Raw genomic sequence first — 11,727 nt, 5'->3', positions numbered from 1 at the left:
AGAAAGGATTCAGAAGCAAATATGTACCATTGCACTGGGCAGCTGCTCTTGCGGATTTCCAGTTAAGCAAACATCTATTGCAAGGTATGTCTCGTAATGAGGTTGTTTTCTCTAGACTTTTTCTAGGGTCATGGTCATCATCTGGGAATTGCGGTTTTCAGATTTACGAAATTACTAATCAATATTTGTGCAAAATTACATAATAGTATAATAAACAGTAGTGATGTATGAATGTGCAGCACATAAACGTAAAAAGTTCATTTCCTGTGAGAACTGTTGATTTCCTGATTTTACTTCAAACTGTGCTTAACAGTCAAGTAGAACAAGTGACAAAACTTGTAACATGTTAAATAATTTTTGAAATTTGACAAAAAAAGAAAGACATGGAAACAAATGCTGACAAAATAAATACAAATACACCTCTGTTTTAGCAATACATGTATATGGAATTTCTGGTTACTTTCAACAGGCAAGAGTGAAGTAAAGAAGCCTGAGTCTTTGCAGGAATGGTGATGGCTCATTGCAGTGTGCTCACAGTCTTCTCTGGCATGTTCATTCAGTCTGCTGAGCCAGGAAAAAGCTTTTACTAATAGGATTTGATTAAAAGAAATGCTAATTGCCTACTGGAAGTCAAGAACCAATTCTTATTTAATACTTGAAATTTAAAAAAAAAACCCCAAACCTGATATATTAACAGATTTCTCTTGCTAGGTACCATTTTAACCAGTATGATAAATATATTTGTTTTCAGCTTCAGAAAGACAAAACTCTCCAATTTGGATGACTTCTCTGAATGCTTTTACAACTGTATGGAGTTACAACATGGTCTCAGCTACTGCCAAGACCATGTACTCCCTTCTGACTTAGGTGCTCAAACTGCAGTGAAGCGCCTGGCTTCATTTGTCTCTGATTTTTAGCAGCTGTGTTTGAATTGAGAGCTTGATTGACAATTATCTCACCTTGACAGAAGCTTCATTACTTGGGCTATGAAAAGATACTTTATGCTGTTTTGTGGTAAACAGTTACTTTTTTTATCCCACTTTTTGACATTAACTCTTACTTGTTCCTGAACAGCCACAGCTACAGTTTTTAAAATTAAGCCAAAAGCATTAGGTGGTTGTGGCTGGCGTGACGCTTCAGTGTCTATTAATGTTACTTCTTCGATTTGCCTATGTCAATGACATTTTAGCACGGATAAAATTCAAAATCAGTTTTTCTCCACAAGTTCTACTGAGCAAGGATTGTGATAAACTCTGTTAATTTAGGATTAAAGAGAGAATGAAAATCCAGCAATAAAGGCCCTTTGATAGCAGTGAGGGATGAGTAATGGAAAATGTTCTTGCTGCGGACTAATCAGAGTGTAATTGCTAAAGGAACCAGTCTTTCATTAATTGGAAAGGCAGTAAACTCAATCAGTCACAGTGCCAAAATATTGCAGTTCAGTTGAATTTTATTGAACTAATTGATTTAATTGTTTTAAGTAATGCTGTTATAAGAGTCATTATTAAGAAACATTATTCCTAATAGAATTTTCTGAAACATAAAAAATTTTTATGAGGCAAGTGATTTTCATTTCGAAAAAAAAGATGAGAAAATGCTTTTGATTTAAAAGAGCAACTTGACTAGGTTATGTTTCATCAGAAACTATCAGTACTTGATTTTGGATGTCATCATGGGTAATGTGAAGCACTTTATAAGTAAAGGGTACTTTAGCTATGTTTAGACTAGCTTAAACATTTCTGATGGTGTTTTCTCAGAGTCAGAAAATTGGTTTCATTTTATCTGCCTAATCCTGATATAATGGACCAAGGAAGTCTGCCTCCCACTTTTGCACACCCACCCTCTGCTCCTCTTTAGCCCTGAGGGAACAACATACAAGTGCTGCAGGTGACTCGCTAGCTCCACAATCAGTTTAAACTGGAATAAGCAGCTCTGGCTTACCTTCCAGTCCTCGTCCTGCTTATTGTCACTTGCATGTCTCTCGCCTTTCTGCCAGATGTTCATGCAGCCACAATGAATAGGAACAGGGCAAAGCCCTGGATTAAAACTAGACTCTTTTTTTTTCCTCCCATATGTATTTATGACTACTTGCGGACACTGGGGAAGGAAAGAGAGTGAAAACAATGATTGGGTCAGTGGGAAGCTGGCACTGCCTCTTTTAGCATCAGCATTTCTTTATGTTGACTTAAGGGAGTTGTGGGACTATAGTGTTAGGATCACTCCTCCAGGGTTCAAACCCAGCCAGGGTCTGTGGAGCAAGAAGCAGGAGCCCAGATACATTGGTCACTCATTCTCTTCCTTTCCCAATAGTGTTTGGACTGATTGAAAAACTCATCTCATTGGCACCAGTTCTGATGCAATATCCCTTAAATTCAAAAGCGGAGAGAGAGTGCTTTATGTAACCCTATATGAACTGCAAGTGCAGCGTCCTGGCCATGTCTGTGTAACCTTTCTGGGTCTATGACAGTGACAATAAATATTGACATCGCTGCAAAGCCAAGGAAACTCTTTTGGGAAGTTTTCATGCCACAATGAACATTTAGTATGTTTCTAGCAACATCCCATTGGTTATCGAATCGCACACAATGCTGACGGCACAAGGTCTGTAGGGGAAGGTAATGTGATTCATTAGACCCAACGGCAGAATTCAGGAGGGAACGTTCCCATTTCCAGACACCAGGTCCAAAAGTCAGAGCTTGTTAGTCTGTCAGATATGGTCCACAATCAAGGAGGTATCAACAATGACTGAGTTCCCATAAGGTGTCTAACTCTGACTGCTATTTGTGTTCAGAAAGTCACTTGGCAGACTTCTTGTGATCAAGCTGTGGAGTCAGTGTGGCTCAGGGGTCCAAAAGGCTTGGTTAAGTGCCTGGAAAGCCAAGGTTCTGCACAAATTCATTGCAGCTGCAATATGAAAATAGGGTTGTCATTACTGTTGCTTTATCACTGTTATTTTTAGCTATTACATACGTCTCCTGCGGCTTCTCCTCTTGATCAAATGCCATTATACTAACAACCATACAGACAGGCAGTACATGACCATTTCTAACTCACATTTTTATTTTTAGGTAAGAATAGAGCTTAAAACTCAGAAACTCTCACAAATTAGGACTAGATTCATGAAGGCATCTTCCCCACGGAGTGCCTCCCAGGATTAGGTGTGGTACTGAGAGGTGGAGGACAATCTGCTGGGTCAGATACTGGCTACCATCATGTGAGGCTGTTGAACTCGGTCGATCAATGGCTTGAACAGAGAGGGCAAAACCTTGCAGAATTTTCACAGTTTGGTCAGAGCAAAAGTATGTTTTGCACAAGGTAGCAGGAGGGATATAAAAACATGACAGTGGAATAAACATGTTTTAGCTAGTATAATAAACAGAATTTGAGGCCTTCAGAGCTGAACCAGATTTCTCTTTTAAAAGAGGAAAAAATGCACAGCCAGGCATTGTCTCATATGACAAATGATAATAATGTGTAATAAAAATAACATGAATCATTGCTATAAGTCATCTGGTGATTTTTATTTTTTTGTTAGAAACCAATAAAGCATTACAAAAAGTCACTACCATGGGGTGAGGAACACTTTCAAGAAAAGTTTGTTGAACTGACAGAGACAAAGCTTTTCTAGCTATGAAGTTTCAACAGAAAAAAAAAAAAGTAAGAGCAAGAATGTTTTACATAGAGTATGATTTTGATCTTTTTTTAACCCTTTTTGCTTCTTGGGGTTTTTTTATGTGGCTTTGCTATATCATTAATTTATTAACTAGCTGATAAATGGCAGCCAGTTTTTGCTGAGGGTCTACAGGCTCCTTTGCTGCTTAGCCTTTAAATATACTCATCCCTGTGATGTCCGAGCGAAACAGGGATGTACTACATGCCCAGTTTTGCAGATGGATGACTGGGGAGCAGAGAGTGGATTAGATCCAATAAGGACATTGATACATCTTATTCTGAGCTGCTGGGAGTTTGTCTCCAAGGTGTATTTTGGGCAGACATGCACTGACACTTCCTATGCTCAAAGTCAGTCCAATCCATGGAACCCTTAAGAGTGCAGCAGAGGAGAACCGAAGCTTTGTTAGGACACCACCTCTCATTCCAGCAGGTGTGTGTCTGGTGTATTTCAAAGAGACTGGGCAGACTGAACAATGAAGAAACTTTGAATTCATAGAACCTGAGCTGCCCAGGCGGCGAGCTGCTTAGCCCTGCCTGGGCAGTGGCCATGCCAGACAGGGCTTTTTGCTCCTTTGAAAGTATCAGTGCCTAACTGACATTGGTGTGACCTCTGGCTTCCTAAGCTCTCCACAAATATTGCCTTAGAGGTTTATTCAAGACGGCAGAAAAAGTCTGCAGCAGAACCAGGAATTCAGTTTCATACCCTGGACTAACTGCAGGGCACCTGGGTAGATCAGGACTAGGTGTACAGATTCTCCCTCTCACTGCCAGAAGAGAGTAATGGGCTCACACTCTACTGGACCAGGAATGTATTCGTTTCACCTCTTTTTCATTCATTTTAATAAATGGGAAATTCTTGCAAGCTGTCAACACCCATAGGTCTCTGAAGGCATGCTTTTCCCCGTGTGTGAATACAAACCTTTTTAAGAGTCGTACCTCGTCCTGATTCCTTCTAAAGAGCTGACTCTGTTCTCAGGGTCTAAGTAATGCTGTTAAGTGCTGCAAAGTATTATACACTGCTCAGACAGCACAAATAACACTATTACTCTCCCGCAGAGTCTGCTAATGAAAGGGAAATCTGATTGTTTTCACGGGCTGATTCTAATCACATCTAGTTTATATGAACACGTTGTTATTTTTATAAACAGAAGTGTAGTCACAGGACCCTAAAGATTACTGGTGAACCTAAGTTATCTGTGGCTTTTTTTGCATATTCTATAAAAACTTGTTGACTCCTAATGTAACAACAACCAAAATAGAAATGGCCAAATCATGGTTAATACAATCACAGTCAAGGACAGACTAGACAAATGCCTGTCAGGAAGAGCTTGCCCACTGTTTCCAGCTAGGTAATGGTCTGATAAAAGAGGTTCCTTACCCCATTGCCCGCTTCTTTTCCTTAGCTCACCATGGGAGCTACAACTATGCTTGTGGTCTCAGTCAAGAAGGACCCAGGTGTTGCTAACCCTACTGTGGGTCAACTGTGTTCAGTGCCTCTCTGCCTCCAAGGAGAGCCTGGCTCTCTCTTCTCCATATCCCCATTAGGTTTTTGTAGACAGCAATAATATCTCACCTTAGTCTTCTTTTCTGCAGGCTGACCAAGTTGAGCTCCCTCAACATCTCTTTGTGTGCCTTGCACTCCATCAACATCTTGCAGTACTCCTTCTTGGGGGGAGACAAAACTCCAAAGTGCCTGATGGAGGGGAATAATTTTTTCCCTGCCCTTGACCTGCTGGTCGTGCTGTAGCTCATATAGTCCAGAGGGTTTCATGAGAGCTATTCCAGGCCTTCACTCTGTGACCACGAGATGAAGGGTAGTGGTCGTCAGGTCTTTGGTCCCCGCACGTCATGCTGGCACATACAGAGGCATTTGAGAGCTGTACACTACTAAACAAATATCGGCTTCTCTGGCTGACTAGACATGAACAAAAATGTGTGTATATGTTCCCTGTTAAATGATGAACGGTGTGACTGGAAGTGTATTTATCTCATGGTATATAACCATGGACACATGCCATGATGGACACAGATCTGATCATGCCATGGGGCAGGCATTGGGCCCCAGGGAAGAGGCATCCACAAGCAGGCTGGCCGATCAAGTAATCCCGCTGGAAACCTTTCCTTACATCTGAAGGGCCTCCACAAGAGGTGGCAGCAGAGATGGGGAACACCTGGATGAAATGTTCTGGCAGGTTGGATCTGAGCTGGGCTGCTTCTGATGAGTTGATCAGGATGCAGGGTCATTGCAGCGGCTGCAAAAATTAGCCTTCTCCAATGAAGATGGAGACCAAAACATCAAACTAGGTTTAACTCCTTTTCACCCAGCAGATCTAGACCTGCAAGTTTTCCAGATCTTAAAAGAAGCAAAGGTCCCAGACATATGCCTAATGTGCAGCTCTGGATACTCCCAGGGCCCCTGAGTCTCAGCACCACTCACTGCCCAAGTCACAGGTGTCAAACCAGTGGTACATCTGAGAGCTTGAAATCACTCACTCACATTTGGGCAGAACATGGCAGCAGCTATAAGAAAGCACAGGCACTCTGTTAGTCACCTGAAAGGGAGGTTCTCTACACTTAGCAAATGGCACAGTGTATAGAGATTGGTTAAAATGCAATATATGGCTCCAAACAATATTGGGGATTTTAAGACTTCTTATATATATCAGTATAGAAAGGGGCTAGGCTAAAATAACCTAACACCTCAGTATTCCTCCATAAGCTATTACATTTAAAAACTTATAAAACTGTGATATTATATTGCATGTTATCCAGCAGTGACTATTCACTTCCTAGTGAATCCATCATTCCTCTGCCCTGCAGCTTTGTTTGCTCAGTCTTGTCCCATGTAGAGCATGGACAATATGTTCTTTCTAGCACACATGGACACTTTCAGAGCAAACAATAGACACAGGCTTGCAGTGAAAATCTCCAGGTAGCCCCTGCCTTTGCTCAGGCACAGCTTGAAGGCAGGAATAATTGTACCGACAGTGCAAGATGTTCCCAAATATGTTCTGAAAATAATGGAGGGGGTATTGGCACCACTGAAGTAATCTTTTTGTATGTGAGGGTGTGGAACAACAGAAGGTCTTGGGTAAAAATCTAGAGAGGATGTTTTTGTCCATTCCTGACATCATTCGGATAGAAAGAAGGCAAAACAAATTTTCATGGTAAGTCCTTCTGAATAGTATAAATAACACATACACCCTTCCCAAAGCCCAGGCTCATACCATCAGCCTTTAAGCACCTAATTTCAGTGTATTAAAGCAGCTGGCTGGTGACCATAAGCCCCTTCTAGGTGGTCTGAATCATTTTCTGAGATGTTCTTGTCTCCCTCCATTGAGATTATACAGACCGTAAGGCAAATTGTCTCCTTAGTCATTGCAGTGAAGTGCCTTTTGTTAGGTGTTATGAACCTGAAGGTCTCTGTCTTTCCCTTCTTCTTAAAAATATTGGGCAACAATAAATACACTCTGCTCTGTAAGGAATCATTACAACAGGGAGATGTGATAATGTTGCAAAGAAAATACCCTGCGCCACCTGAAGTCATGCTTAATGTTATAAACACACTAAGTCAAAAAGCACAGTAGTAAAGTGATTAATATATTATAAATTATAGCTATAATTATGAAGCTTGTGTTTATTATAAGGAATCCTATTTCTTAAAAAGAATCACTTGAGTTTTATTTAATATACTATTTTAGCTCTTCCTCAGTTTACTGTAGCCATTTGTAAATGCAGGTTTTCATACTTGCCCTGCAAAGCTCATTATTGCCAGAGACACTGGAATAAACATGGGGATAAGAAGAAATTATGTTTTTGGAAAGGAAAAACAGGATGTTGCAGCCTTTTTTCAGAACATACCAGTTATTCTGCTACAGAGACTTTAATATATTTATCAACTACCCTCAGTTCTGTTTTGCAAAATGTGTGACTATTAATATTTTAAAAGAGCACTTTGAGCTCTTTTGTGGGTAGTTATGTATTTACGGTGTATGCATGAAGACAAAAAGATTTCTTAAGTCAAAACCTGCTGGTCTTTCTCCAGCTAATCTCCTCAATAAATCAATGGACTACTGAATTCCTCACTAAGTCTTTTTTTTAACTTGCTTCTGATTCATGGAGTTTTGTTTGCCTCACATCTGGCCGTGTCTCACCTAATCACGTTCCTGCCATCAGTAGTCTTGAGTGCACTTCTAATATCTTTGTGTTCCTGCTTGTGGCACTAATCAATTTCACAGACTTATCGGAACACTGGTTGGAAGGGACCTGTGGAGGGCAGCTGGTCCAGCCTCCCCCACAAAGCGAGGCTGCCACGAGCACCAGGTCAGCTCCGACATGGCTTTGCCTTGCAAAGTCTCAAAAACCTGCAAGGACAGTGACTCTGCAGCCTCCCTGAGCAATGTGTTTCCAAGTTGCACTACCATTCTTCTCATGTCCAACCTGAACCTCCCACACTCTGGTATGTGGCTTCTGCCCCATGTCTGGGCTGCCTGGCACTGCTGCAAAGAGTCTGGCTCTGTCATCTTTGTAACTACCCTTCAAGTAGCTATAGCTTGCTCTTATGCCCCCACTTAGCTTCCCCTCTGCCAGCTTGAACAAACCCTGCCTTCCCAACCTTTTCTACTCTAAAATCCAAATGTTTTAGTCCAGCTGAAGTCATGTGGCTCCTTGGATTTGCAGGATCTGGGTGAGAATTCTGGGTGTTTGAGACGCAGATGACATTACCCCTCTTGGCCTTAAACTTTAAAAAACTGTGAAATAAAAACAAATTTTTTAATGTGTATTTCTAAGCACTAAGCACAGCAAGAGTCAGCTAATACTGAAATGATCCCTGCAAAACGCATTCTAACCCTTTCAAAGTGTGGATTTGGACCTGCGTGTAGATGTGTGTGTAACGGCAGGTGCTTTGAATACAGCTGGTTTATTGTCACCAGGATTACTTTGTCTTCTAGTACACTGGTGAAGAGCAGATAGCCACATCAAAATAGAAAAATACACTTTGCTTTCCTCTGCAGACTGGCTGCCTCAATGACAATGTCGATGAGTACAGAGTGAAAACTAAACTCAGAGCTCCAACAAAATCTCCCACAGCTTCAGAAGATAGTATTTGAGCAAAAAGCAAACACAGACAGGCATTAGGCTCTTGTACCAAGAGGAAGGTAGTATGAGTCTGAAAGCAGCCATTACTGGTTTTTAAATACATTACAGGTATATTTCCTGGTTTTTGTTTTGGTTTTTTTTTTCAGTTTATAGATGAGAGCAGGATTTCCTGTTTGTAGAAAACAGGAAAAATGTTAGTGAAACATTTAACACAACCTCACATTCTAAAAAACAAGGCCAAACTGCAGAAAAAATGTGCTTAGCATTTTGGTAGAACCATCTTCTGCACCTTCAGTACCAACCTTATTTCACCTATTAAATCCTTTTTACCAACCCAGGCATAGCAAAGTAAGCAGCTACAGGGACAGCAGCGCGGCCCTGACCTGCTTTGCCTAAGCCCAAATCCTAGAGGCTGACCACTGCAGCCCAAGTGTGTGGGACAGCAGCGGGGGCAGAGGCAGTTAGCAGAGCACACTGGACTTCCCCCACCAGTGTCCCAGTGCTCCCCACGTTTGGGAGACTTGAAGTACCAAGCTCTGGGCCTTGAACCTCCAGTTCATGCAATCAGAACAGCTCTTGATTGCCCCTTGCCTCAGACGAGGGCTCTGAGCGCTTGCAGGTAGGTTTTGCTCCCTGAAGAGCATTAGACTTCAGAAAACAGGACCTGCTGATGTGGTGAACGTAGATTGTGCCTAAAGCACAGGGACCACTGGGCCCTTTCTAATGTCACTGCCACCCCCGCTAGCTCCACTCCTTCCTGAAAACCTCTGCTCCAGAAACACCCTTCTAGCTATAGGGCTGTCTACCAAAGTTCTGGCTGTAGGTGACCTGGTTTGCTCAGGGAAAGGGTAAACAGGGCTCCAGGCACTGCAGGGGAAACACTCCCTGGTGAGCTGCAGGGTGCTCCATAGGCACTGAAATGACTATCAGAGCTCGTAGTATGAACCCACAAATTAACAGAGGAAGGAGAGATTTATTTAGCAGCTTTTGAAAGAGGAGTCGGTCAAAAGTAGTACACCTGGCTGCTCTTTGAACGTAAGAGAAACTTCTCTGGCTGTGGAGTATCTGTGGCAGAGACTTGTCTCACAGAAAGCTAGTGACAGCTACAATCAGGTGTCAGTATGACAAATATCCCAAGGTTATGCTTTCTTTATTTCACTGTTTCCAATTTTACAATTAAGAATTTAATCCTATTCTTTGCCAGAAAACAAGAAAATATATTTTATTCTTTAAACTCATGCACAGTCTCAAGTAATCCTAGCAAATTAAAAGTTTTCTTTAGAGACAGTGAAATCTAATACAGCCAAGTTGAGGACAAGATAGAAAGGGCTCTGCAGCCCTAGGGTTATGAGATGCCTCCCTTCAGCCTGATGATTAGACACCAACATTTGCTCTGCTGAGAGAATTCTTTCCTGGTGAAAATTAAGCAGTGCTTTTCTAGTTAGGGATAGGCGGATAGAACTGGTGGTGTCAAAAAAACCTATATTAATACAGATGGCTCCTCCTCTGTAAACAAAGTTGCCTACAAGCATTTGGATGGTTTCTGCCAGCCCCACCTGCCCATATACCTTATGCTCCCTGGCATCTTTGGGGCATCAGGTGCTGGGGCAGGGGCACTGCTGAGCACCCTCAGTCCTGCTGACCCCATCCCTCCACGCACTGAGGAAAGACACACCCAAGAGCCCTGATCTGGCTACAGAAAGAAATGTGCCATGCTGCTTAGGCTTGATGGGTATCACATATAGACATTGGTATCTGGGGTACTTGAAAAGGAAATTTACTTTAATCTTGAATATTGTTTTTTTAATCAGGTTCAAAAAAATGCATCAGAAGTCATTTTCACAGCTGTTGCTGATTTGTTAGTACATCTGTCCCCAAATCTCCCTGCTGTTTGCTTTATGCTTTACAATCTTGTTTTCATTTGTTTAAAGAAATGTTTTTCTCTCTCCTGTCGTTACATGAGACATCCACATGAACAACAGCACAACGAGGAGACTGCCTATACCCACACTCCTGTCAAGTGTGCAAAGCAAACAGGCGCAAACAGAGCAGGACTGCCTCCCCCAGCCCCTCCCGCAGCTCTGCTCCTCTCACCCTAGCAATGGCGTAGAACAGTTTGGTGCCAAACTGCAGCTGAGGACTGCTTTAATTCATTAAGGACACCTCTTCTTTGCCGTATGCTTTAGAGGGAGAGCCTGTTTCCCTTATTAGACCAGCTGATGTAATGGAAAATATGGGCAGCTTTCAGATTCAAAGTCTTTTCAACCAGTCTAAGCCCTAAAATTTGTTCATTTTTCCAACTATGTGATAGGTTTAAAGCAAGATAGAACTGCTAGCTCTGAACCTAGCACCTCTTAATCTTTGGGCTATACTACTTTTGGCATCGTGTGGCATGATGGGCCTTACAATCAGTTGCATTTTCATGGGAATGCAGAACTGAGGGAGACAGAGCTTATTTTTGTTTAACTATTTGTCTGAGTCTATATTGGAACTAGGATTTTTTTGGAGGGGTTGGAACCATGAAACAGCACAGCACAGCCGGTGCCGGCAGCAAGCAGGCAGAAGCCCTGCTCGCAGCAGAGCAGGGTTGGGTTCCTGCAGGTTGTCACCCAGCCTGAGCTAAAGCAGTCTGAAGTACTCCACAGGAAACTCTAAGAATTAAAAATTACATCCCCTCACTTGCCTTCCTGCCTTTGCAGTCAGGCCAGCCTGAGGGCTTTAATCACAAAGCCTACGCAGGAGGGAGGGCTGGAGGGTTGTTTGGATTTTTTAATTATGGTCATTATGTAATTGGATAAAAGGTTGTAAATTCTAGAGTATTACAGGCACGTCTCAGGTAATGAAATACTTCTCCACAGGTCTATATTGCCATTAAATGAATAACATTTGTCACTTGATGTATACCTCCACAATTGCGATTACAGTAAATATTTCAACTGGGAAACTAAGGCACAG

This window comes from Phalacrocorax carbo, chromosome 1 (assembly GCF_963921805.1).
Source record: "Phalacrocorax carbo chromosome 1, bPhaCar2.1, whole genome shotgun sequence".
Taxonomy (NCBI): domain Eukaryota; kingdom Metazoa; phylum Chordata; class Aves; order Suliformes; family Phalacrocoracidae; genus Phalacrocorax; species Phalacrocorax carbo.
The sequence above is the reverse complement of the archived record's forward strand: the minus strand, read 5'-3'. Positions refer to the sequence as shown.